This window comes from Schistocerca piceifrons, chromosome 7 (genome assembly GCF_021461385.2).
Source record: "Schistocerca piceifrons isolate TAMUIC-IGC-003096 chromosome 7, iqSchPice1.1, whole genome shotgun sequence".
NCBI classification, from domain to species: domain Eukaryota; kingdom Metazoa; phylum Arthropoda; class Insecta; order Orthoptera; family Acrididae; genus Schistocerca; species Schistocerca piceifrons.
The window spans coordinates 186,543,858-186,568,972 of NC_060144.1; the positions used below are offsets into that span (position 1 = coordinate 186,543,858).

Consider the following 25,115-nt stretch of genomic DNA (forward strand, 5'->3'; position numbering starts at 1 on the left):
AAGTTTAAACGCCGCTTCATCTGACCACAGAATTCGAGCTTGGAAACGTTGCTCTTCTTCACATCTGTTAATGAACCACTCACAAAATTCGCTTCGCGTATCAGGATCATTCTCGTTAAGAGCATGAAGAAGTCTTGGAATGTAAGGCTTAAAGTTCTGAGACCGTAAAATTCTACGAACACTGCTTCTCCAGATCCTACTCTTACGAGAGCATTGTCTCACAGATTTCTTCGGGGGTCGGTGTATGCCTGGATTACTGCATCAACACTCTCATTGTTTGTTGAACTTCTTTCGTCCGCTATGTTCCTTCTTCATATCGTGCACCGTTCTTTCGACTTCAAACGTATCTCTGATTCTTGTAATTGTTACTCTTGTCGGTGGTGGTGCTCCAAATTCAACTCCCCAACGTCGGCGTACCTCACTCACATTCTCTGTTTTCCAGTAACACTTTAGCACCCATTTCCGTTGTTCTAACGATAACGACGACAATCCAAAAGCATTGTTATGTTTTTCGCCGCCTTCTAAATTATTACCCATAAAAATTGTATTTCTGTCTCCTTTAATTAAAGATATATTCTGTTTCAAAGAGTGTGTACATTATTTTGTTTCAAATGGTTCAAATAGCTCTTAGCACTATGGGACTTAACATCTGAGGTCATCAGTCCCATAGAACTTAGAACTACTTAAACCTAACTAACCTAACGACATCACACGCATCCATGCCCGAGGCAGGATTCGAACCTGCGACCGTAGCGGTCGCGCGGTTCCAGACTGGAGCGCCTAGAACCGCTCGGCCACCATTATTTTGGGACACCCTTTATATACCATCTCGTGGTCTGTGGACGAGCTCATGTATGTATCTTGCACTAAATATTTTTTTTTTAGTGATGGCGAGGAGCTTCAAAAAATATCCTCTTCCATTCGAATGAAATTTATAAATGAATCTCGATCTTGAAATCTACTTGACGAATTACGTTTTTGCTGAGTGTTGGTACTGAATGCAACATCGAGAATACGGATATTACGCATGTGGAAACCATCATTGGTCACTATACCTTAACTGTGTTTAATTTCAGACCGAAAGTGGGATGAAAATTCATCTGAGTTAACGAGTAACTTCTGCTATTACGTGTCTCAGATCGTTGTACAGCATTATGTAGTGTTACTCTATCACCAATTCGCTATTAAAGCCATCGACGCGTCCAGAATTTTCTTCGCGATTTCCTCCGCTCTTCTACCACAATCGCTAACACAGTTAACGCAGCTATTTTACGCTCGTCTACTTTCGTAAGGAAACTGTGTTGCATGCGAGCCAAATAAAGCCGACAACGGCCGCAGGAGAGCGCTGAGAGCGCAAATCACGTTAAGGGGAGGTTTACTATCTTTGGCCCGAAAAAAGCACGTTCTTTGAGAATTCTTTGCTCGGGATGTGTTATAGATATCAATGTCAAATTTGCTCACAATGTTTATTGATATTTCCTCAACAAACTCGAATTTTTTGGACCGTAAATGTCGAAGAGCAAAGACGGAAGTGCCGTCGGAACGAAACAACATTTCCATGTAGACCTCCACGCGCGGTATGTCACATGTCAGCCGGTTCGTCTGAAATCAAATTGAGTTGACGTTAGCGAAGTATATAAGATTCTTTAGCAGTTTGACTTCGTTTAAATTATTTGGATCATAGGAAACAAAATGGCGGCTATTTGAAAAAATGGAGTTTTTTTCATCGATTTTTCGACTTCGTCGGCCATATAAAAATATTTATAGTTGATGGATCGGAATAAAAGTGGTACAACTCCTAGAAAATTTAGTTAGCTTGGTCGGGAACAAAGAATCATGTCAATCGGTTCAGTAGATAATAAAAACTCATTTCGAGAAAAACGCGTTTGTAGTTTTGATTACATGTAAATGCAATGTCATGCAACTTACGTTCAATCTGCTATTCCGGGTCCATAAACTAGTCGTTCCTCTTCCTCATAGAGGGCGTTCTTCTCGATCTGGGCCATCCTGCGCTGCTCCAGAGCCGCTCGTACGGCCGGTGACAAGCGGTTTTCGGCCGCTTGAATCTGGTGGTCGTCCGAATGCTTGGCGAACTGCGTCGAATAGAGTCCCAGCGTGACGTCCATCGTTGTCATGGTCTTGAGAATTGCTGAATACCCTTCGTCGAAGCTGCTCACTGCCAGGAAAGTCGCAATCTCCACAGTCTTCACACCAGAATGCATATGCTTGGGGGCTAACTTCCAAACACACGCGTTCAAACTTTCATTTGAATTTTGTGTGTTTCCTCTCAAGCTCCGGTACAATAACTCGTCCTCCGAAAGAAAAAAACCGGTGCGCGAAAAAGGCCGATTTCAGGCAGGTGCATTTTTTTGTTCAACCGCGAATAACAGACATTTCCGTTCCGTGTTCGGAAAAACCGTTTCAGGGGCGGATTCTAAACACTTTTATGGACCCAAAACTGCAATTTAAAAAAAATCGATTTTTTGAACCAAAAGATAGTAAACCTCTCCTTAATCAGCTCGTTCCGCGTGTCGACGGCGCTGTGTCTTCTGAGGTCGGATGTATCGTACGCATCCACGTTAACGTTAGCTGCTTCGTCCCGTGTGAGGACGACCTTAGCGTATTGACGATCGATACACGATTTTCGATTCGCAGCACGCAGCTTTTTATTCCATGTACATCACACCATAACAGATAATTATTTTCTGTCCTCTGCTAGAGTGCTAGCTATTTTTTGTGTATTATTATCTTTCGTGTAATCTCTGGAATCGCAGGTACATGAAGTAATAGATACTGCTTAGTGTGACTGTTCCGTATTATTTTCTTAAACAAATGGTCGCCATTACCAAATACCTTTATAAGCGTGTAACCTGTATGGTGTCGGTGCCGCTGATTTTGAACCCATGTTCCTCACAGGGGAGGAAGTGCCGCTTGTGCTGCGTCGCTGTCCGCTCGCTATCTCCGTCGGAAATCGTCCCTGGAATGTGTTCTGCTTTCCGCGGTCCGGCGCCTCCGATAGTCAGCCGAACCGAGAGAGCCCGAGCCAAAAACCGCTAAAATTAGCGAACAAGCGAAGAGCTTCAACGTTACGAAAATATTGGCGCCCGTGACGGTCAGTATGCGCTAGTCCTTGCGTGTGGTGACTCTGGTCCTGTGTGTGTGTGTGTGTGTGTGTGTATTGTGCGCGTCCACCCTTCTAAGTGGGCAGCTGTACACTTTATAGCGACTATACCTTCGAAATGTGTCCAGCTGCCAACGATAATTCACCTCCACTTCAGGCAGATCACAACCTGTGAGGAAATACGCGGTAAGTAATGTAACATTCCGTAAGTTTTTCCGAAGTGGATAATACATGAAACTGCTTTAGACGTGCTAAGTGTAGTCCTTTCCTTTGTGTCAAAAATAATGATGAGTGGGGTATAGACAGCTCTTAAGGCAAATTACTTGGTACAAATTGATTCCGGTGTGTGCATTCCTGCGATTCTGCAAAGTTTGCACAGTGCATTCCTGCTACTTCCGTAACCTCATTTTTGGGCTCAGTTTGCCAGCTGCAAATTTATTTGTACGTTTGGTCGTGTGGAAGTCAGAGCGCGTCTAATCTGCTGAGCAAGGAGGATGTTATAACAATCCGAGCGTAAAAACTCTCTTTTCTTTTTAGAATTTGTAGCATTATTAAGCACAAAGGAAACTCGAAAAGGGATGTGATTTTCAACCACCTAATGATAGTAGTGGCGAGGCAGGTGATATTAAATATAAATACACTGCCTGACAAAAAAAGTCAAGTACCCAGAAGACATAGTTGCATCTCAATGTGATTTCGTACATGTACGTAGTCTGTTCAAAAAAATCCGGAACATTCGTAATTTCGCGCCAATGGTGTGATGCAGCGAAGTGCGATTGGCATAAAATTTCAAATTCAAATGGCTCGAAGCACTATAGGACTTAACGTCTGATGTCATCAGTCCCCTAGACTTAGAAATACTTAAACCTAACTAGCCTAAGGACATCACACACATCCATGCCACAGGCAGGATTCGAACCTGCGACCGTAGCAGCCGTGTGGTTCCGGACTGAAGCGCCTAGAACCGCTCGACCACAGCGACCCACTGCGACTGGCATCATTCCACAGGCCTATATTTAATGCGTAACTGCCGGAAGTTTCATTGTTGTATATCTGTTAGTTATCGTTTGAGTGCTGTGTTGAATCGAACGTTGTGTCGCACAGTTTGCGAATTTCGAGATGGCAGAGTTAAGTTTTCGGTGAAACTCAAAAAAAACTTTACAGAGACGCAGCAAATGATGCAGGAAGCCTACGGTGATGAGTGCTTAAGCCGTACGCGGTGTTACGAATGGTTAATACGGTTTAAGGGGAGTACGTATGGTGGAATTGGTCAAAAAGTGACATTTTCGGATTATTATCTCTTATTAATATTTGATCTTTCCTGAATAATTTGATGCATTATTTGTCGAAAAATTCCAATTGTAAGTGTAGTTTTATCATTTCAAAGTTAATAGTGCGTGTGTAAAATTATCCGGTCGTTCTGCACTGACTTGCCTAAGTATCTCTATCTCTTGAACTATTCAGTCTAGGAGGCAGTGTTTTCAGCTATTTATTCCTTGAAATCATGTTAATGTTCGTGTTAAGAGGTTGGTTGCACTGTGTAAACAGAAATGGCGGTATAGCACATGCATTTTGTTTATTTACTTTGTGGTTGTCGTGTTTCATAAGTTTTGAACTGAAAACATAGTGGTTTGGTGTGTTATTACACGCTCTTATACCTCTTTTCAACGTGACGAAAAGAAAGGGTTGTTTTAACAAGCGACGTTTCCATGGAAATCAGCATATCACAAAATCTGAATCCAGTGTTGATCCTGAAATAGATTTTTCACAGACTCGTGATAAGGACACACCTACTAGTGCTTCGAAGAGGAAACTTGGAGACCATGAGGATTTATTTATTGGCAAAGATCAAAATGGTTTAGGTTATTTTCTTTTAGATTTGAGTGTGTTAGGACAAGTTTTGCAAGATGCTGTGTCATGTATGGTTTGTGATGGGCAAATTAGCATCTTTGAGGGCTCTTCTGCAAGGACTGGACTGGCTAACAAACTTGATATTCAGTGCGAAGTTTGCAGGCTCTCGACATCATTTTGGACTTATGAAAAGTGCAAGAATGACTTGTTTGAGAGAAATGTTAGATTCCTGTATGGAATGAGGTGCATTGGGACAGGATTGACTGCAGCTGAAGTATTATGTGCAACACTGACCTTGCCAAACCCTCCAACCAGATCAAGTAAGTACACAGAAGTAATTGGTGAATGTGTCAAATCTGTTGCTGTTTATTCTATGAAAGCTGCTGCTAAAGAAGCAGTAGAATTAAGTAACACAACAGACTTATCTGTGGCAGTTGATGGCACATGGCAGATGAGAGGTCACTCATCAAAAAATGCAGTTCCAACTGTCTACATCTACATCTACATTTATACTCCGCAAGCCACCCAACGGCGTGTGGCGGAGGGCACTTTACGTGCCACTGTCATTACCTCCCTTTTCTGTTCCAGTCGCGTATGGTTCGCGGGAAGAACGACTGTCTGAAAGCCTCCGTGCGCGCTCGAATCTCTCTAATTTTACATTCGTGATCTCCTCGGGAGGTATAAGTAGGGGTAAGCAATATATTCGATACCTCATCCAGAAACGCACCCTCTCGAAACCTGGCGAGCAAGCTACACCGCGATGCAGAGCGCCTCTCTTGCAGAGTCTGCCACTTGAGTTTGCTAAACATCTCCGTAACGCTATCACGGTTACCAAATAACCCTGTGACGAAACGCGCCGCTCTTCTTTGGATCTTCTCTATCTCCTCCGTCAACCCGATCTGGTACGGATCCCACACTGACGAGCAATACTCAAGTAGTAACACTCACTAGTGTTGACACAGGTAAAGTTTTAAACATTGAATTGCTAAATAAATACTGTCATCAGTGTAAATCAGTTGATGAAATAAATGAAAGCCATAAAACAAATTGTGCTAAGAATTATGAGGGAACTAGTGGGGGTATGGAGACTACTGCAGTTGTTTCTATGTTCAGAGTTCACAACAGGAGAGAGATGTGTGTTACGCTGAGTACTTGGGGGATGGTGATTCAAAAGCTTACACATCAGTAGTGGAAAGCCAAACTTATGGTAATAAGCAGATTGTTAAGATTGAATGTGTGTGCCACGTTCAAAAACGGATGGGAACACGTCTCCGAAAATTGAAGCAGACAAAAGGAAAAGAGGCGTTATCAGATGGAAAGACTTACAGACAAAAACATTGATGAACTCCAGCATTATTATGAAATGGCAGTAAGAAGCAATACACGTGACCTACAAGGGATGAAACGAGCAGTGTGGGCTACATTCTTCCACAAATCTTCCACTGATGATACACCTATACATGGTCTTTGTCCACCTGGTGCTGATTCATGGTGCAAGTACCGCAAAGCTCAGGCAGCGGGTAGCGAGGAACAATTTATGCACAAAAATAGCATACCATCTGCAGTGATGGAAGCTATTAAACCAATATATAGTGAATTAGCTCATCCTGACCTCCTTTCCAAATGTCTCCATGGTCGAACACAAAACCTGAATGAGTGTTTCAATAATGTAATTTGGACCCGCATACCAAAAAATGTCTTTGTAGGAAGGAAAGCTCTATGCTTGGGTGTTTGTGATGCTGTGATAACGTTTAATGATGGTATAAAGGGAAGAATTGGGGTACTAGAGGAACTTGGTATCACTCCAGGTGCCAGCACACTGCAAGCCTTTCAGCGAATGGATCGACTTAGGATCATGAAAGCCCAGCGTGCAGCAGAGGAAATGACTAAAGAAGCAAGATGCAGGAAAAGAAGGAAGCTTCTAGGTTTGCAGGATCTTCAAGAACAGGATCCAGGTAATGCTGATTATGGGCCTGGCTGTTTCTAGAAGCTGGCGTGCCTCCATGTGTAAGTTAATATCAAATAAAATGTTTGAACTTGATTTTTCCGGAAATGACATTTTTAAAATTATTTGACCCATTATCTCAGGAACTATTACAGATACATATATCTAATTTTACACTATGTTACCACTTAGTGTACTGCAGCTACTGAACCTCCCAAAACATCTCTACCTCTGACGGTTTTTTACTTACGGAAGAAAAAGTGGACTTTTAAAAGAAAATATTGAACAACAAAAATCATAACGAGCTAATTATTTCTCTGAACATTTTGATTCTGCTTCAATAATTAGAAAAATTTCAGATCTCTATCTGTTACAGGTTCTGAGATAATGGGTCATCAATATTGCAAATTTAACACTGTGGATATAGGACATACGTACTCCCCTTAAAAATAGCTGGACGGAAGTTAAGGATGACCCTCGTTCACGACTCCCTTCGACGTCTACCTACGATGCTCGCGTCAGGAACGCCAACGAAATTGTGCGCGGCAATCGATGTCTGACTGTCCGAGAGAGTGCAGAAGAATGTAACATTTCAGTTGGATCATGTCATGAAATCCTGACACAGCGTCATGAAATGCATCGTGTTGTCGCCAGGTTCGTCTCACGGCTCATGAGTCAAGACCAGAAAGACCTTCGCCTCACAAACTGTGAAAACGTTTTGGATGTTGCAACTGAGGACGAGATGTTCCTTAAGAGAATCGTAACTGGTGATGAGACTTGGGTCTATGGTTATGAATTAAAAAATGTTCAAATGTGTGTGGAATCTTATGGGACTTACCTGCCAGGGTCATCAGTCCCTAAGCTTACACCCTACTTAACCTAAATTACCCTAAGGACAAACACACACACACCCATGCCCGAGGGAGGACTCGAACCTCCGCCGGGACCAGCCGCACAGTCCATGACTGCCGCACCCTAGACCGCTCGGCTAATCCCGGGCGGCTATGGTTATGATGTCGAGACCAAGGTTCAATCTTCACAGTGGGTCGGGAAAGGTTCTCCGAGACCAGAAAACGACCTTCAGGTCAGGTTAAATATCAAAGCCATGCTGACAGTTTTCCGTAACTTTGAAGGATTGATTCATAATGAATTCGTGCCACATGGACAAACTGTTAATCGATGGTACTATCGGGAGGTGTTGCGACGCCTGCGAGAAAATATGAGAAGGAAACGGCCCGAAATGTGGCGAAAAGATTCATGGCTCTTCCATCACAATGACACACCCGTACATTCAACCCTGTTGGTGCGTGACAGCTGCACAAAAAACGAAAACACTGTGCTGCCTCATCCTCCACACTCTCTAGATCTGGCCCTTGCCGACTATTTTTTATTTTCAAAGTTGAAAACCCCGTTGAAAGGATGTAGATATGTAACGATAGACGACATAAAAGGAAATTCGCAGACGGCGCTTAGCGTAATCCGGCAAGACGCATACCAAGACTGTTTTGGAAGTAAAACGGCGTTGGGAGCGGTGTGTCAGTTGTGGAGGAGAGTATTTCGAAGGAGACCATGCACAGTAAGTGGAAGGCAAGCGAAGAAAAATTTTGTGGACAGAGTTCCGGAATTTTGTGAACAGACCTCATACGCACTATCGGTTGATACGTTGATGAATCGAGTTGCATTTCTTGCGATAAGTAGAACGGCCACAACAGTGCGTTAGTGTGGTTGGCGTTTAGTGTCGTTACCAGACCTGGTAGTGTGTGTAAGTTGCGTGCATAGCGTCAGATGTTGAGCGATCACTGTGGAGGACCGGAGACGCCGCGTATTCCTATGATACAGCACTATCAGCACCTGACAGAGTTTGAAAGAGGCCTCATTGTAAGTCTCTATTCGTGCAAATCCAGATTTGTGGGGCATTCGAATACGACAATGGCCCGATACTGGACTGTGTATCTGTCGTTAAGGTACCGGTTGACCACATCTCATCACCACTAGAGAGGATAGCCGTGTTTTGACCTGATACATCGTCACCCCATCACAGCCACATCTCCCACCCGACAACAAGTAATGGAATACATTAAATGAATTCGCAATTGCAAATAAGGACAACTATCAGCTGCAGAATGGAATGACGACAATGAAAATTTTTTCCCGACCGGGACTCGAACCCGGATTTGCCGCTTATTGCGAGTGGTCACCTTACCAATTATCCGCCCCAATATCTGAGTGGTCAGCGTGACGGATTGTCATCCTACGGGCCCGGGTTCGATTCCCAGCTGGGTCTGGGATTTTCTCCGCTCAGTGACTGGGTCTTGTGCTGTCATTTCATCCACATCCGGCGCGCAGGTCGCCCAATGTTGCGTCGAATGTAATAAGACCTGCACCAAGGCGGCCAGACCTGCGCCCCAAGGGGTCTCCCGGCCAATGACGCCACACGCTCATTTCCATTTTACCTTACCAATTTATCTATCTATTTATTTGTTTTGTATTTGACCGTAGTGGACGTCACATGACATCCTTTGAAGTTCGTTTTTGATCCCTTCACTCAGTGTTTATACTACAGAGACCAGCTATTCCAATAGTCTGGAGAAGCACACCTATATCATTGACGTCGGTTTGCAGAAGGGTTTTGGAGCATATACTGTATTCAAACATTATGAATCACCTCGAAGGGAACGATCTATTGATACGTAATCAGCATGGTTTCAGAAAACATCGTTCTTGTGCAACGCAGCTAGCTCTTTATTCGAACGAAGTAATGGCTGCTATCGACAGGGGATCTCAAGTTGATTTCGTACTTCTAGATTTCCAGAAAGCTTTTGACACCGTTCCTCACAGGCGACTTCTAATCAAGCTGCGGACCTATGGTGTATCGTCTCAGTTGTGCGACTGGATTCGTGATTTCCTGTCAGGAAGGTCGCAGTTCGTAGTAATAGACGGCAAATCATCGAGTAAAACTGAAGTGATATCAGGTGTTCCCCAGGGAAGCGTCCTGGGACCTCTACTGTTCCTGATCTATATAAATGACCTGGGTGACAATCTGAGCAGTTCTCTTAGGTTGTTCGCAGATGATGCTGTAATTTACCGTCTAGTAAGGTCATCCGAAGACCAGTATCAGTTGCAAAGCGATTTAGAAAAGATTGCTGTATGGTGTGGCAGGTGGCAGTTGACGCTAAATAACGAAAAGTGTGAGGTGATCCACACGAGTTCCAAAAGAAATCCGTTGGAATTCGATTACTCGATAAATAGTACAATTCTCAAGGCTGTCAATTCAACTAAATACCTGGGTGTTAAAATTACGAACAACTTCAGTTGGAAAGACCACATAGATAATATTGTGGGGAAGGCGAGCCAAAGGTTGCGTTTCATTGGCAGGACACTTAGAAGATGCAACAAGTCCACTAAAGAGACAGCTTACTCTACACTCGTTCGTCCTCTGTTAGAATATTGCTGCGCGGTGTGGGATCCTTACCAGGTGGGATTGACGGGGGACATCGAAAGGGTGCAAAAAAGGGCAGCTCGTTTTGTATTATCACGTAGTAGGGGAGAGAGTGTGGCAGATATGATACGCGAATTGGGATGGAAGTCATTAAAGCAAATACATTTTTCGTCGCGGCGAGATCTATTTACGAAAATTCAGTCACCAACTTTCTCTTCCGAATGCGAAAATATTTTGTTGAGCCCAACCTACATAGGTAGGAATGATCATCAAACTAAAATAAGAGAAATCAGAACTCGAACAGAAAGGTTTAGGTGTTCGTTTTTCCCACGCGCTGTTCGGGAGTGGAATGGTAGAGAGATAGTATGATTGTGGTTCGACGAACCCTCTGCCAAGCACTTAAATGTGAATTGCACAGTAGTCATGTAGATGTAGGTGTCACTCCAGGAGTCATGCTGTTGTGATGAGGTCCCATATACTCAGAGGTGCGTAGGGGACGATACGGGGGACCCGCACCGCCGTACCAGGGAAGGTCCCAGCGGAGGTGGTTTGCTATTGCCTTCCTAGTCATCTAGAGGAAGCAAAAATCTCTGACTCCGCCGGGAATCGAACCTAGGACCCCGTGCGCGGGAAGCGAGAGCGCTACCGCAAGACCGCGAGCTGTTGGAAACCATCTAATATGACTTCAGGGCACAGCTAGAACTGATTATGGGAACTATGACCACACAACGGTACGTCACAGTCAGCTTGCTTTGCTGTGTTACAACTTATGCAAGAGAATCTTAGCTCCATTATTCAACGAGACAATGCTTGTCCACATATGGTACTAGTCTGTGTGAACAGTCAGCGAGATGTTAAGATTTTCCCGTTGTCAGCAAGATCTCCAGATCTGTCCTCGATTGCACATGCACCTCGGACGTTATTTTCGTCCCAGCGCCAATATCCAGGATACCAGGACCTTTGACAACAGTTGTGGGCCATCTTGCCTTACGCGAGGATACGACTGTTTTACGACAACTTTCCCATCCGAGTCACCCAAGCCAGAGCGAGTGTAACGTATTGGTAAGTGGGCTCATATTGCCAAGTTCCTTGTAAATCTTACTCGATTTTATAATCACATCCCATACCCTCTCAACCTGTGAAGTTTCATTTAGTTTCCTGCTCCGCTTCTGGGTGCTTCACTGCTGTCAGGCTGTATAAATGGCTATTAAAGCCAACTCTTCTTCCTAACAGTACCCGAAAAAACAGTCGACAAAAAATGGCCTTGCAAAAACGGGTGCATTACACTTACATGAACTGACATTGCACACTCCACCACCAGATGTCAGATTGACCAAATAATTTCTTAGAGGATTCACAAAAATCATTGGGTAGCTGACAGGCAGTAGCTAGTTTCACTATGATGGCATTTCAACCAAAATGCTTTAATCTTTTAACAGCAGCTCAGTTTATCTTCGTAAAGGCTCCGCTGCTGACGACGAGAACATGACAAGTGCCATATCCCGATTTCCCAGGAACTTCGTTCAGCGGAAGAGGAATCAAAATAAGCGAACACGTGTCTGGGATTTTCAGTAGATGTTCGACCGTTCCTGAAAAAACGACGGTCGAAGTTGTCGAGGTATTGTTACAGTACTTCATGTGACTTTAACCGCACATTATCCTCAGACGATATGTGGGCTCAGTGCTTAGCGTCGTTGCTTCTTTTTGGGCCCTGTATCCGAAACCCGATAGTTTTAAATTCTTTTATTTTATTTTTACTTTTTCGTTTATCTACGCACGTCCGTAGAAGGTTATCAAATTAGAGGATAAAAGGACGTTATATTAAGCGTGTAACCAGAATAATAGCTGGAGCCCACCCAAGATCACTTTATAGACATTTGTTTAAGGAACTCATGATATTCACAGTATCTTCGCAGTACACATATTCACTAATGAAATTTGTTATTCATAAGCCACCCTGTTCAAAGATAATACCAAATCGCATAGCTACAACAATAAAAGAAATGGTGATCTTCACTATTCTATTTTTGCGCCCCGTCCTCGACACCCAATTATAGTTTTAATTTATTTTATTTTATTTTTATTGTTTTTTTTTATCAGCCCATGTCCGAAAGGTTATTCAGCGGATATTTGTTATCGAATTAGAGGATACAAGGGTATTATAAAATGGCTCTGAGCACTATGGGACTCAACTTCTGAGATCATCAGTCCCCTAGAACTTAGAACTACTTAAACCTAACTAACCTACGGACATCACACACATCCATGCCCGAGGCAGGATTCGAACCTGCGGCTGTAGCAAGGGCATTATATCATTATATCAAGCGTGCAATCAGAATAATAGCTTGAGCCCACCCAAAATCACTTTGCAGACATTTGTTTTCTTCGCAATACATACACTCACTTATGAAATTTGTTGTTAATAACCCATCCCAGTTCAAAAATAATAGCAAAGTGCATGGCTACAACACCAGAAGAAAGAGTGGTTTTCACTATTCTGGGTTAAATCTGACTTTGGCACAGAAAGGAATGAATTATGTTGCCACAAAAATCTTTGGTCAGTTGCTAAATAGCATTAAAAGTCTGAGAGACAGCCAACCAGCATTTAAGAACAAGTTAAAGGAAATTCTGGGTGACTACTCGTTCTACACTATAGATGACCTTTTAGATATGAAGTAGTAACTCTAAGAAAAATTATATTGTGTAAAGAAAACTTATGTGAAACTGACACCTTCCACATCATTACGAGGTGTCGTATTTATGGAACAAGTATTAATTTAATGTAATTGTAAAATTACAACTGGACTTCACACTAAGTGTCACATATTTATTATGTAACATATGTGTGTCTAGTATGTTGATCCGTAAGAAGCATTTTAAATGAATTTTATTCACAGTGGATACTACTCTGACTACAGTGTGGCTCAAAACAACTCTAGATGTCATTTTTTAATTTGTAATAGCTTTTGGTGATTTCATATACATGACATCATTGTACTTCCTAGATCTAAGTTCTCCGACAAAAATGTGGATACAAAAATTTCATAATGTGTATCAAAAATCTTCGCAGTCTATAATAGCTTTTTAAGTTTCTATATGTACAACACCCTTGCACTTCTTGTGGATAAGTTCTTTTACCATACCCTACATGTTTCTGTTTGATCAACATCTTTACACCTGCTACGTCTGAGTTCTTTGACCACAGCACACATGTTTGTATGTAAACGCGGTGTATTTCACGAGTGCACATCGTAAAAGTGAAATATGCTGTTAAACTCTATAAAACTGAAATATGGACGTGAAAATGATAATAAATGTGTAACTAAGTGGCAAAACTGTCACCACAGCGTAACTATAATAATGATGCTTCATCTTTATGTGAGTACAGATATTGCCACTTACAATTGCCCCACTAGTACCTGTTTAGTCACCAGCAAATAATTTTTTTGTGTTTATACACCAGCAATATAAACATGTACATGAATGTATAAACACCTGAGGATGGGGGCAAGCCCGAAACCGGTCGTGTGACAAATAAATAACCTTTTATTGCGACTGGTAGCTGATATTTTTCTACAACCTATCATTTTAAATTCTCGTATTCTGATGTTTAATTCTTATATAAATTCTTACATTAATTCTTATATTTTAATCATATATTTAATCTTCAGGAAAATGTGCTGCAATCCCTTTTGCGATACCGATCGTAGAAACATTCAAAACAAAGGTATTCCAAACACCACGTGCATCGCGCGAATGCAGGTTTGCCTCAGTAACATGTCTTCGTATGAATCTCACTCGGGAAAGGAACGTCTTTAACACTGGTGAAGATTTCGCGTGTTGACAATAATTTCACGGCAAACCATGCGTAACGAATCGCTTTTCCGAAAACTGGCGCTTGCAATTGATTATGAATCAAGATACGCTACAGGGGATTTCACAGAAAACAATTTCAAGTAATTGTCTTTTTTTTAGTTCATTCATCTAACATTCAATTAGCAGACGAATAAGGACAGCGTTATATCAATACACATTGGAAAACATTCGTGTAGTGATATTCTACAGAGATGGGAATACACATAAAAAACAGAAAAGTAATAATAGTGTTTCCAACACGGCGCAAAACTAAGAAGCTGCGACACTAACCATTGTGCCACCGTCTAATCTGAGCAGATCTCCCGGTAAAAGACACATAAAGTACCTGTATAGACCTCGAAAACTTTAACCGTCGCTTTTTCAGAAACGGTCAAGTATCTGCGGATAAGCCGATACACGTGTTCGCTTATTTTGACCCCTCTTGCTCTGAGAGAAGGGGACATCGGGATATGCCACTTGCCGTTTTCTCCTCGTGTGACTTGTGAGATCATAAACAAGAACTAAACAAGAAAAAGTACCCTGCGGGCATAATCCGTAATCTAAACAGGTTAGCGTATCAAATTCAAATCTATGTACGTACTTAGGGCTACGGTCCCTTGGCGGTGTAAAAATTTAAGCTTCTAAGTCAATGAACTCAAAAGATTCGGCCATTGATGTCACATATTTTGATACTCGCAAACTCATCAAAACCCATAGGGTACTTCCTTTTGACGTAGAATAATGAAATTTGGCATGAAGCAAAGTTTTAGATTCCAAGTAAAGTAAAAAAAAAAATATCTGAAAATTATGCAAGTATAATTACATCACATAAAAAATATCTTTTTCCGGTTAGAACATACATTGCATTCATTATCCGTCAAAAGGATAATAGACGAACATTACTGCATGCAAACATAAAATGTAAGTTGTAGCCATGTTTTAGTAACTAAATAAAAATATTTCTTCTATATCTACATGTATCAACTTAAGTCCCCTGGTCGCCTTTTTTTTATGTCGGGGTTAGTCTGAGGAAATACTGTAGAGATTATTTTGATACGATCTTGGAATTCCCGGGAGTGATATCTTGCCAGTATTTATATCTAAAACAGACAAAAATTGTTGATATTCTCTATTTCCAGGTTGGATGAACTATATAAGGGGTTAATCATTTGCAGCGCAAATATTGCGACAATGGAAAATGCTACTGATGTGCAGTTTTCACAGAATTGATTGGTAGTTAGGGGCCCATATTGTTAGCCTGTCCACAGATTGCACTGATACTTAGTGTACTTTTTACGCAAAGAGTCACTTTTTGAAATGGAACAATGCAAATTAATACTAACAAACTAGAAGTAGGATAAACTACAATGTCGCCGGCCGCTGCACACGTGTCGGCACTTCAGTGGAGATGTCCGACCAGACTGTAGTAATAAGTCGTTTCTAACCATCGGGTGTAGTTGGTACATCCTTGTAGCCAGCCTATTTCAGCTTTCCCACATAAAAAAAGCCTGTTGTTCTTGTGGTCTTCAATCCAGAGACTGGTTTAATGCAGCTCTCCATGCTACTCTATCCTGTGCAAGCTTCTTCATCTCCCAGTACCCACTGCAACCTACATCCTTCTGAATCTGTTTAGTGTATTCATCTCTTGGTCTCCCTCTACGACTTTCACCCTCCACGCTGCCCTCCAATGATAAATTTGTGATCCCTTGATGCCTCAAAACATGTCCTACCAACCGATCCCTTCTTCTAGTCAAGTTGTGCCACAAACTTCTCTTCTCCCCAATCCTATTCAATACCTCCTCATTACTTACATGATCTACCCACCTTATCTTCAGCATTCTTCTGTAGCACCACATTTCGAAAGCTTCTATTCTCTTCTTGTCCAAACTGGTTATCGTCCATGTTTCACTTCCATACATGGCTACACTCCATACAAATACTTTCAGAAACGACTTCCTGACACTTAAATCTATACTCGATGTTTACAAATTTCTCTTCTTCAGAATCGCTTTCCTTGCCATTGCCAGTCTACATTTTATATCTTCTCTACTTCGACCATCATCAGTTATTTTGCTCCCCAAATAGCAAAACCCATTTACTACTTTAAGCGTCTCATTTCCTAATCTAATTCTCGCAGCATCACCCGATTTAATTCGACTACATTCCATTATCCTCGTTTTTCTTTTGTTGATGTTCATCTTATGTACTCATTTCAAGACACTGTCCGTTCCGTTAAGCTGCTCTTCCAAGTCCTTTGCTGTCTCTGACAGAATTACAATGTCATCGGCGAACCTCAAAGTTTTTGTTTCTTCTCCATGGATTTTAATTCCTACTCAGAATTTTTCTTTTGTTTCCTTTACTGCTTGCTCAATATACAAATTGAATAACATCGGGGATAGGGTACAATCCTGTCTCACTCCCTTCCCAACCACTGCTTCCCTTTCATGCCCCTCGACTCTTATAACTGCCATATGGTTTCTGCACAAATCGTAAATAGCCTTTAGCTCCCTATATTTTTCCCCTGCCATCTTCAGAATTTGAAAGAGAGTATTCCAGCCTACAGGTGTCAAATACGGGGAAAGGGTCCGGCCAAGATACAGCTCCTCGTCCTCCAGTCCAGCGATTTGGAAACAATCCGTGACGACATGCTGTAGTCCTTCGTCCCCTATGCGTTGACCAGCCATCATCCTGGTTCCATAGGTCCCTGCTAGTCTGCAGAGGAACGTCTTCCGCCATCCGTGGAACATGGTCTGTCAAGGAGACTGCGGTACTTGTGCGCGTTCTGTATTTGGTCTATGAAAATCGGGGCTACGAGCTGATGGTTCACTATCCCACAGCACACGTTCACATTCCATAGGCGCTGACGTTCCACCTGACGAAGCCAACGGGGACTGTCAACAGAGCAATAGTGCATGGTTCGATGATTTACCTGGCCATGATTGGTAAATGTGGCTTCATCATTAAACAAGATACGCGATACATCTAAACTATCCTGTCTTTTAGCCTGTGTACAGAAGTAAAGACGATTGTCATGATCGTTTCCATGCAACCCTTGATAGTGAGAGAGGTGATAGGTGTAGAGGGCTATGCGTGAAGCGTTCAGTGAATTCGAAAGTAAAATTCTATGTACCGACTTCACAGAAAATCCTAGGAAGTTCTGGTCTTACGTTAAATCAGTAAGTGGCTCGAAACAGCATATCCAGACACTCCGGGATGATGATGGCATTGAAACAGAGGATGACACGCGTAAAGCTGAAATACTAAACACCATTTTCCAAAGCTGTTTCACAGAGGAAGACCGCACTGCAGTTCCTTCTCTAAATCCTCGCACAAACGAAAAAATGGCTGACATCGAAATAAGTATCCAAGGAATAGAAAAGCAACTGGAATCACTCAACAGAGGAAAGTTCACTGGACCTGACGGGATACCAATTCGATTCTACACAGAGTACGCGAAAGAACTTGCCCCCCTTCTAACAGCCGTGTACCGCAAGTCTCTAGAGGAACGGAGGGTTCCAAATGATTGGAAAAGAGCACAGGTAGTCCCAGTCTTCAAGAAGGGTCGTCGAGCAGATGCGCAAAACTATAGACCTATATCTCTGACGTCGATCTGTTGTAGAATTTTAGAAAATGTTTTTTGCTCGAGTATCATGTCGTTTTTGGAAACCCAGAATCTACTATGTAGGAATCAACATGGATTCCGGAAACAGCGATCGTGTGAGACCCAACTCGCTTTATTTGTTCATGAGACCCAGAAAATATTAGATACAGGCTCCCAGGTAGATGCTATTTTTCTTGACTTCCGGAAGGCGTTCGATACAGTTCCGCACTGTCGCCTGATAAAGTAAGAGCCTACGGAATACCAGACCAGCTGTGTGGCTGGATTGAAGAGTTTTTAGCAAACAGAACACAGCGTGTTGTTATCAACGGAGAGACGTCTACAGACATTAAGGTAACCTCTGGCGTGCCACAGGGGAGTGTTATGGGACCATTGCTTTTCACAATATATATAAATGACCTAGTAGATAGTGTCGGAAGTTCCATGCGGCTTTTCGCGGATGATGCTGTAGTATACAGAGAAGTTGCAGCATTAGAAAATTGTAGCGAAATGCGGGAAGATCGGCAGCGGATAGGCACTTGGTGCAGGGATTGGCAACTGACCCTTAACATAGACAAATGTAATGTATTGCGAATACATAGAAAGAAGGATCCCTTATTGTATGGTTATATGATAGCGGAACAAACACTGGTAGCAGTTACTTCTGTAAAATATCTGGGAGTATGCGTGCGGAACGATTTGAAGTGGAATGATCATATAAAATTAATTGTTGGTAAGGCGGGTACCAGGTTGAGATTCATTGGGAGAGTGCTTAGAAGATGTAGTCCATCAACAAAGGAGGTGGCTTACAAAACACTCGTTCGACCTATACTTGAGTATTGCTCATCAGTGTGGGATCCGTACCAGATCGGGTTGACGGCGGAGATAGAGAAGATCAAAAGAAGAGCGGCGCTTTTCGTCACAGGGTTATTTGGTAACCGTGATAGCGTTACGGAGATGTTTAATAAACTCAAGTGGCAGACTCTGCAAGAGAGGGGCTCTGCATCGCGGTGTAGCTTGCTCGCCAGGTTTCGAGAGGGTGCGTTTCTGGATGAGGTATCGAATATATTGCTTCCCCCTACTTATACTTCCCGAGGAGATCACGAATGTAAAATTAGAGAGATTAGAGCGCGCACGGAGGCTTTCAGACAGTCGTTCTTCCCGCGAACCATACGCGACTGGAACAGGAAAGGGAGGTAATGACAGTGGCACGTTAAGTGCCCTCCGCCACACACCGTTGGGTGGCTTGCGGAGTATAAATGTAGATGTAGATGTAGAACCTGTGTCGATGTCATTGTTGCCACTTTCTCGTGCGATTTCGTGGGAGGTAACATGCGGATCAACTGCAACATCAGCGAGAAAATTAATTTCCCCCTCGTCTCTCGTTACTTGTTCCCTTCTGTTACATTGTCTGAGTGTTACACTACTACTTTCACGTAACTGGGTGAAGAGATTGATAAATAAATGCCGAGATGGCTGAAGTCTATTGGGATATCATGCCGCATACACCGTACAAGAACCGATTACGTTCTTCCTACACTCTCCACACACTACGAGCATGTCGGCTTTTTCTGCGTTGGTAAATCACATCGTCCCCTTACGACCTACCGCTTGAACTGCCACACACTAACTGACAACAAGTGTCAATGCACTCAAGGAACACACAAGCACACTGTACCTAAACATAACAACGTCGTACCTAGCAACAACGCGGGTTGCATAGCACAAGCAAGTGTCTGTGTGGTTATTTTTTAAAATGCGATATCTCGTAAACGATTTGCACTAGAACCACTGACATTCTAATTTACATTATTTTTAGTTTGTCAATGTCAATAGGCATTGTTTGATTTGAAAAAGTGTGTGTTTGCACAAAAATACACTAAGCATTATTACAATCTGTTGATTCGCTAACAACACGAGCCCCGAACATCCAATCAATTTTTTAAATTCTTCTGGGCCTGAAGCGTTATACAGGGTGGTCCACTGATAGTGACAGGGCTCAAATATCTCACGAAATAAGCATCAAACGAAAAAACGGTCCGGACACTTGGATGATGTCCAGGGTGCCGAGCAGCATACATAGCATACGCCCGTTGGGCATTTTGATCACAATAGCCATACATCAATACGATATCGACCTTTTCCGCAATTGGTAAACGGTCCATTTTAACACGGGTGATGTATCACGAAGCAAATACCGTCCGCACTGGAGGAATGTTACGTGATACCACGTACTTATACTTTTGCGACTATGACAGCGCCATCTGTCACAAAGCGAAAAAAGTGGTCCAACTATAACATTCATATTTTTTTACGTACTACACGAATATGTAATAAAAATGGGGGTTCCCATTTTTAAAAAAACGCAGTTGATATCCGTTTGACCTATGGCAGCACTATCTAGCGTGCCAACCATAGCGCCATCTGGTTTTCCCCTTCAAGCTAGACAAGTTTCGTTCTTTGTAGTTTTTTGGTTTGACGTTTATTTCGTAAGATATTTGCCCCGGTCGCGATCAATGGACCACACTGTATACGTCTTGTAAGGACATTATTTGTACATTAAGCCAAAACGCTGCTTTGTGTAGCAGTTGTTATTATTGTGACTTTATTTTCATTCACTATAGACCTATTTCGGCTCAAAGGCCATTTTCAAGCACTCTGCAACTTACAGTACGGTATTTAGATCATGTATCTGTGAGTTTTCGTGATAAATAATTATTTTGTACATTTGGCGTAAGACTGACTTCCATATTACGTTCTGTCAGATATGTTACTACGTGCTTTTTTAAGCAAATCACAAGCGAAATTATGAACTATTCGCTCAGTAATGTCTCGGCAGTGGAATTTTTATTTGTTGGTCAGTAGCGTTAAGATCTTGTTAACATTTTGTAAGTTTGACAACTTCGAGTTATGTCAGCGATGTTACATGATTACAGATTTGTTTTTATAAATCTATGGAGTTGTGTGACAGTAAAATCTTTGCAGCTATTTATTGGTGTTCGTTTTATAAAATTATCCGTGGTTAGTAATTTCAATAATATCATCAAAATAGTTTTTATGTTTTAAATAATAATAATAATAATAATAATGAACGTGTGACATTGGTGGCCGGGAGACCCATCGCGGGGCGGTTCGGCCGCCGCTCAACAAGTTCTTTAACGCCACTTCGGCGACTTGCTGGTGAATGAGGATGAAATGAGGATGAAAGACACACAACACTCAGTCATCTCGAGGCAGAGAAAATCCCTGACCCCGCCGGGAATCGAACCCGGGACCCCGTACGCGGGATGCGAGAACGCTACCGCAAGACCACCAAAAATTTTTCTAGTCATTTGCGGGTGTGTATATAGATTTCTATCTCGTCCAGAATGTTTAATTTAGGGCCTTTTCGTGTTATGTGGAGAATCTGCATCGAATTTTCCATCTGGTCTACGTTGTGATTTACAGTTTTTACGTGGTTAAATAATGCAAATGGGTTTGTGTTACTGTTTCTGGTATGTTCTCGGTCTCTAATCTGGAAATTTCTGCCTGTTTGGCCTATATAGAATTTTCCGCAGTCATTACAATTGATTTTGTATACGCCAGGGTATGAATGCAATGGTAGTTTCGTATTTCCGGAGTTAATTAGTGTCTTTAGGTTGTGTGCAGTGCGGTATGCAAATCTAACTGTGGTCTTCTTTAGTAAAGCGTTAAATTTGCTGGATATATTGCCTGCATATGTTTGTAATATGTATGTTATTTTTTGTTTCGTTGGTATCTCTCTACTTAATTTTATGTCGCTATGAATTTAAGTGTAAAACGGTTTGTTGTGTTTATTGTAGATTTTGTTGACTGTTTGGATTGAAGTTGTTTTGTTGTGTTGTTGTTGTTGTGGTCTTCTGTCCAGAGACTGGTTTGATGCAGCTCTCCATGCTACTCTACCCTGTGCAAGCTTCTTCATCTCCCAGTACCTACTGCAACCTATATCCTTCTAGATCTGCTTAGTGTATTCATCTCTTGGTCTCCCTCTACAATTTTTACCCTCCACTCTGCCCTCCAATACTAAATTGGTGATCCCTTGATGCCTCAGAAGATGTCCTACCAACTGATCCCTTCTTCCAGTAAAGCTGAGCGACAAACTCCTCTTCTCCCCACTTATATTCAATATCTCCTCATTAGTTATGTGATCTACCCATCTAATCTTTAGCATTCTCCTGTAGCACCACGTTTCGAAAGCTTCTATTTTCTTCTTGTCCAAACTACTTATCGTCCATGTTTCACTTCCAAACATGGCTGCACTCCATACAAATACTTTCAGAAACGACTACCTGACACTTAAATCTATACTCGACGTTAACAAATTTCTCTTCTTCAGAAACGATTTCCTTGCCATTGCCAGTCTACATTTTATATCCTCTCAACTTCGACCATCATCAGTTATTTTGCTCCCCAAATAGCAAAACTCCTTTACTACTTTAAGCCTCTTATTTCCTAATTTAATTCCCGCAGCATCACCCGATTTAATTCGACTCATTTTGCTTTTGTTGATGTTCATGGTATATCCTCCTTTCAAGACACTGTCCATTCCGTTCAACTGCTCTTCCAAGTCCTTTACTGTCTCTGACAGAATTACAGTGTCATCGGCGAACTTCAATGTTTTTATTTCTTGTCCATGGATTTTAATACCTACTCCTAATTTTTCTTTTGTTTCCTTTACTGCTTGCTCAATATACAGATTGATAATATAGGGGAAAGGCTACAACCCTGTCTCACTCTCTTCTCAACCACTACTTGTCTTTCATGTCCCTCGACTCTTATAACTGCCATCTGGTTTCTGTGAAAAATTGTAAATAGCCTTTCACTCCCTGTATTTTACCCCTGACTCCTTCAGAATTTGAATGAGAGTATTACAGTCAACATTGTCAAAAGCTTTCTCTAAGTCTACGAATGCTAGAAACGTAGGTTTGCTTTTCCTTAATGAATCTTCTAAGTTAAGTCGTAGGGTCAATATTGTCTCACGTGTTCCAACATTTCTACGGAATCTAAACTGATCTTCCCCGAGGTCGGCTTCTACTAGTTTTTCCATTCGTCTGTAAAGAATTTGTGTAAGTATATTTTGCAGCAGTGGGTTATTAAAGTGATAGTTCGGTAATTTTCACATCTGTCAACACCTGCTTTCTTTGGGATTGGAATTATTATATTCCTCTTGAAGTCTGAGGGAATTTCGCCTGTGTCATACATCTTGCTCACCAGACGGTAGATATTTGTCAGCACTGGCTCTCCCAAGGCTGTCAGTAGTCCTAATGGAATGTTGCCTACACCCGGGGCCTTGTATCGACTTAGGTCTTTCAGTGCTCTGTCAAACTCTTCACGCAGTATCATATTTCCCATTTCATCTTTATATACATCATCTTCATATATATCAAAACCACACATCAATAGCACTTCCATTTCCGCAATATTTACAGTACAAGTTTTAGATGATTATCGCTGTATACACACAATTAAGTTTGCACGGGACTCTCAGGGCACGAGTCCTACTATTGCTTGGCCAGTTCTATTTTCTAGTTTCAATATTTCGCGGGCTAACTTCTGCGGGACACCACTACTAGTCTACATCTACATCTACATCTACATCCATACTCCGCAAGCCACCTGACGGTGTGTGGCGGAGGGTACCTTGAGTACCTCTATCGGTTCTCCCTTCTATTCCAGTCTCGTATTGTTCGTGGAAAGAAGGATTGTCGGTATGCCTCTGTGTGGGCTCTAATCTCTCTGACTTTATCCTCATGGTCTCTTCGCGAGATATACGTAGGAGGGAGCAATATACTGCTTGACTCTTCGGTGAAGGTATGTTCTCGAAACTTTGACAAAAGCCCGTACCGAGCTACTGAGCGTCTCTCCTGCAGAGTCTTCCACTGGAGTTTATCTATCATCTCCGTAACGCTTTCGCGATTACTAAATGATCCTGTAACGAAGCGCGCTGCTTTCCGTTGGATCTTCTCTATATCTTCTATCAACCCTATCTGGTATGGATCCCAGACTGCTGAGCAGTATTGAAGCAGTGGGCGAAGAAGCGTACTGTAACCTACTTCCTTTGTTTTCGGATTGCATTTCCTTAGGATTCTTCCAATGAATCTCAGTCTGGCGTCTGCTTTACCGACGATCAACATTATATGATCATTCCATTTTAAATCACTCCTAATGCGTACTCCCAGATAATTTATGGTATTAACTGCTTTCAGTTGCTGACCTGCTATTTTGTAGCTAAATGATAAAGGATCTATCTTTCTGTGTATTCGCAGCACATTACACTTGTCTACATTGAGATTCAATTGCCATTCCCTGCTCCATGCGTCAATTCGCTGCAGATCCTCCTGCATTTCAGTACAATTTTCCATTGTTACAACCTCTCGATACACCACAGCATCATCTGCAAAAAGCCTCAGTGAACTTCCGATGTCATCCACAAGGTCATTTATGTATATTGTGAATAGCAACGGTCCTATGACACTCCCCTGCGGCACACCTGAAATCACTCTTACTTCGGAAGACTTCTCTCCATTGAGAATGACATGCTGCTTCCTGTTATCTAGGAACTCCTCAATCCAATCACACAATTGGTCTGATAGTCCATATGCTCTTACTTTGTTCATTAAACGACTGTGGGGAACTGTATCGAACGCCTTGCGGAAGTCAAGAAACACGGCATCTACCTGTGAACCCGTGTCTATGGCCCTCTGAGTCTCGTGGACGAATAGCGTGAGCTGGGTTTCACATGACCGTCTTTTTCGAAACCCATGCTGATTCCTACAGAGTAGATTTCTAGTCTCCAGAAAAGTCATTATACTCGAACACAATACGTGTTCCAAAATTCTACAACTGATCGACGTTAGAGATATAGGTCTATAGTTCTGCACATCTGTTCGACGTCCCTTCTTGAAAACGGGGATGACCTGTGCCCTTTTCCAATCCTTTGGAACGCTACGCTCTTCTAGAGACCTACGGTACACCGCTGCAAGAAGGGGGGCAAGTTCCTTCGCGTACTCTGTGTAAAATTGAAGTGGTATCCCATCAGGTCCAGAGGCCTTTCCTCTTTTGAGCGATTTTAATTGTTTCTCTATCCCTCTGTCGTCTATTTCGATATCTACCATTTTGTCATCTGTGCGACAATGTAGAGAAGGAATTACAGTGGAATCTTCCTCTGTGAAACAACTTTGGAAAAAGACATTTAGTATTTCGGCCTTTAGTCTGTCATCCTCTGTTTCAGTACCATTTTGGTCACAGAGTGTCTGGACATTTTGTTTTGATCCACCTACCGCTTTGA

The 25,115-nt window shown here is 42.2% G+C and overlaps 1 protein-coding gene across 4 annotated transcripts in view; it reads left to right on the plus strand.

The window, feature by feature from the left end:
- The window catches only part of LOC124805084 (glycine receptor subunit alpha-3), a 603,880-nt gene that overhangs the window by 151,071 nt on the left and 427,694 nt on the right, over positions 1-25,115 (plus strand). For 2 of the 4 annotated variants that reach the window (XM_047265521.1, XM_047265519.1), the window contains exon 1: positions 3,119-3,307. The exons of 1 other annotated variant lie outside the window; for it this stretch is intronic. The gene's annotated coding sequence lies outside the window, so the exon portion shown is untranslated. Of the gene's footprint in view, positions 1-3,117; positions 3,308-25,115 lie in introns of those variants that run through there. One more of the 4 variants, XM_047265522.1, reaches the window with a different exon arrangement.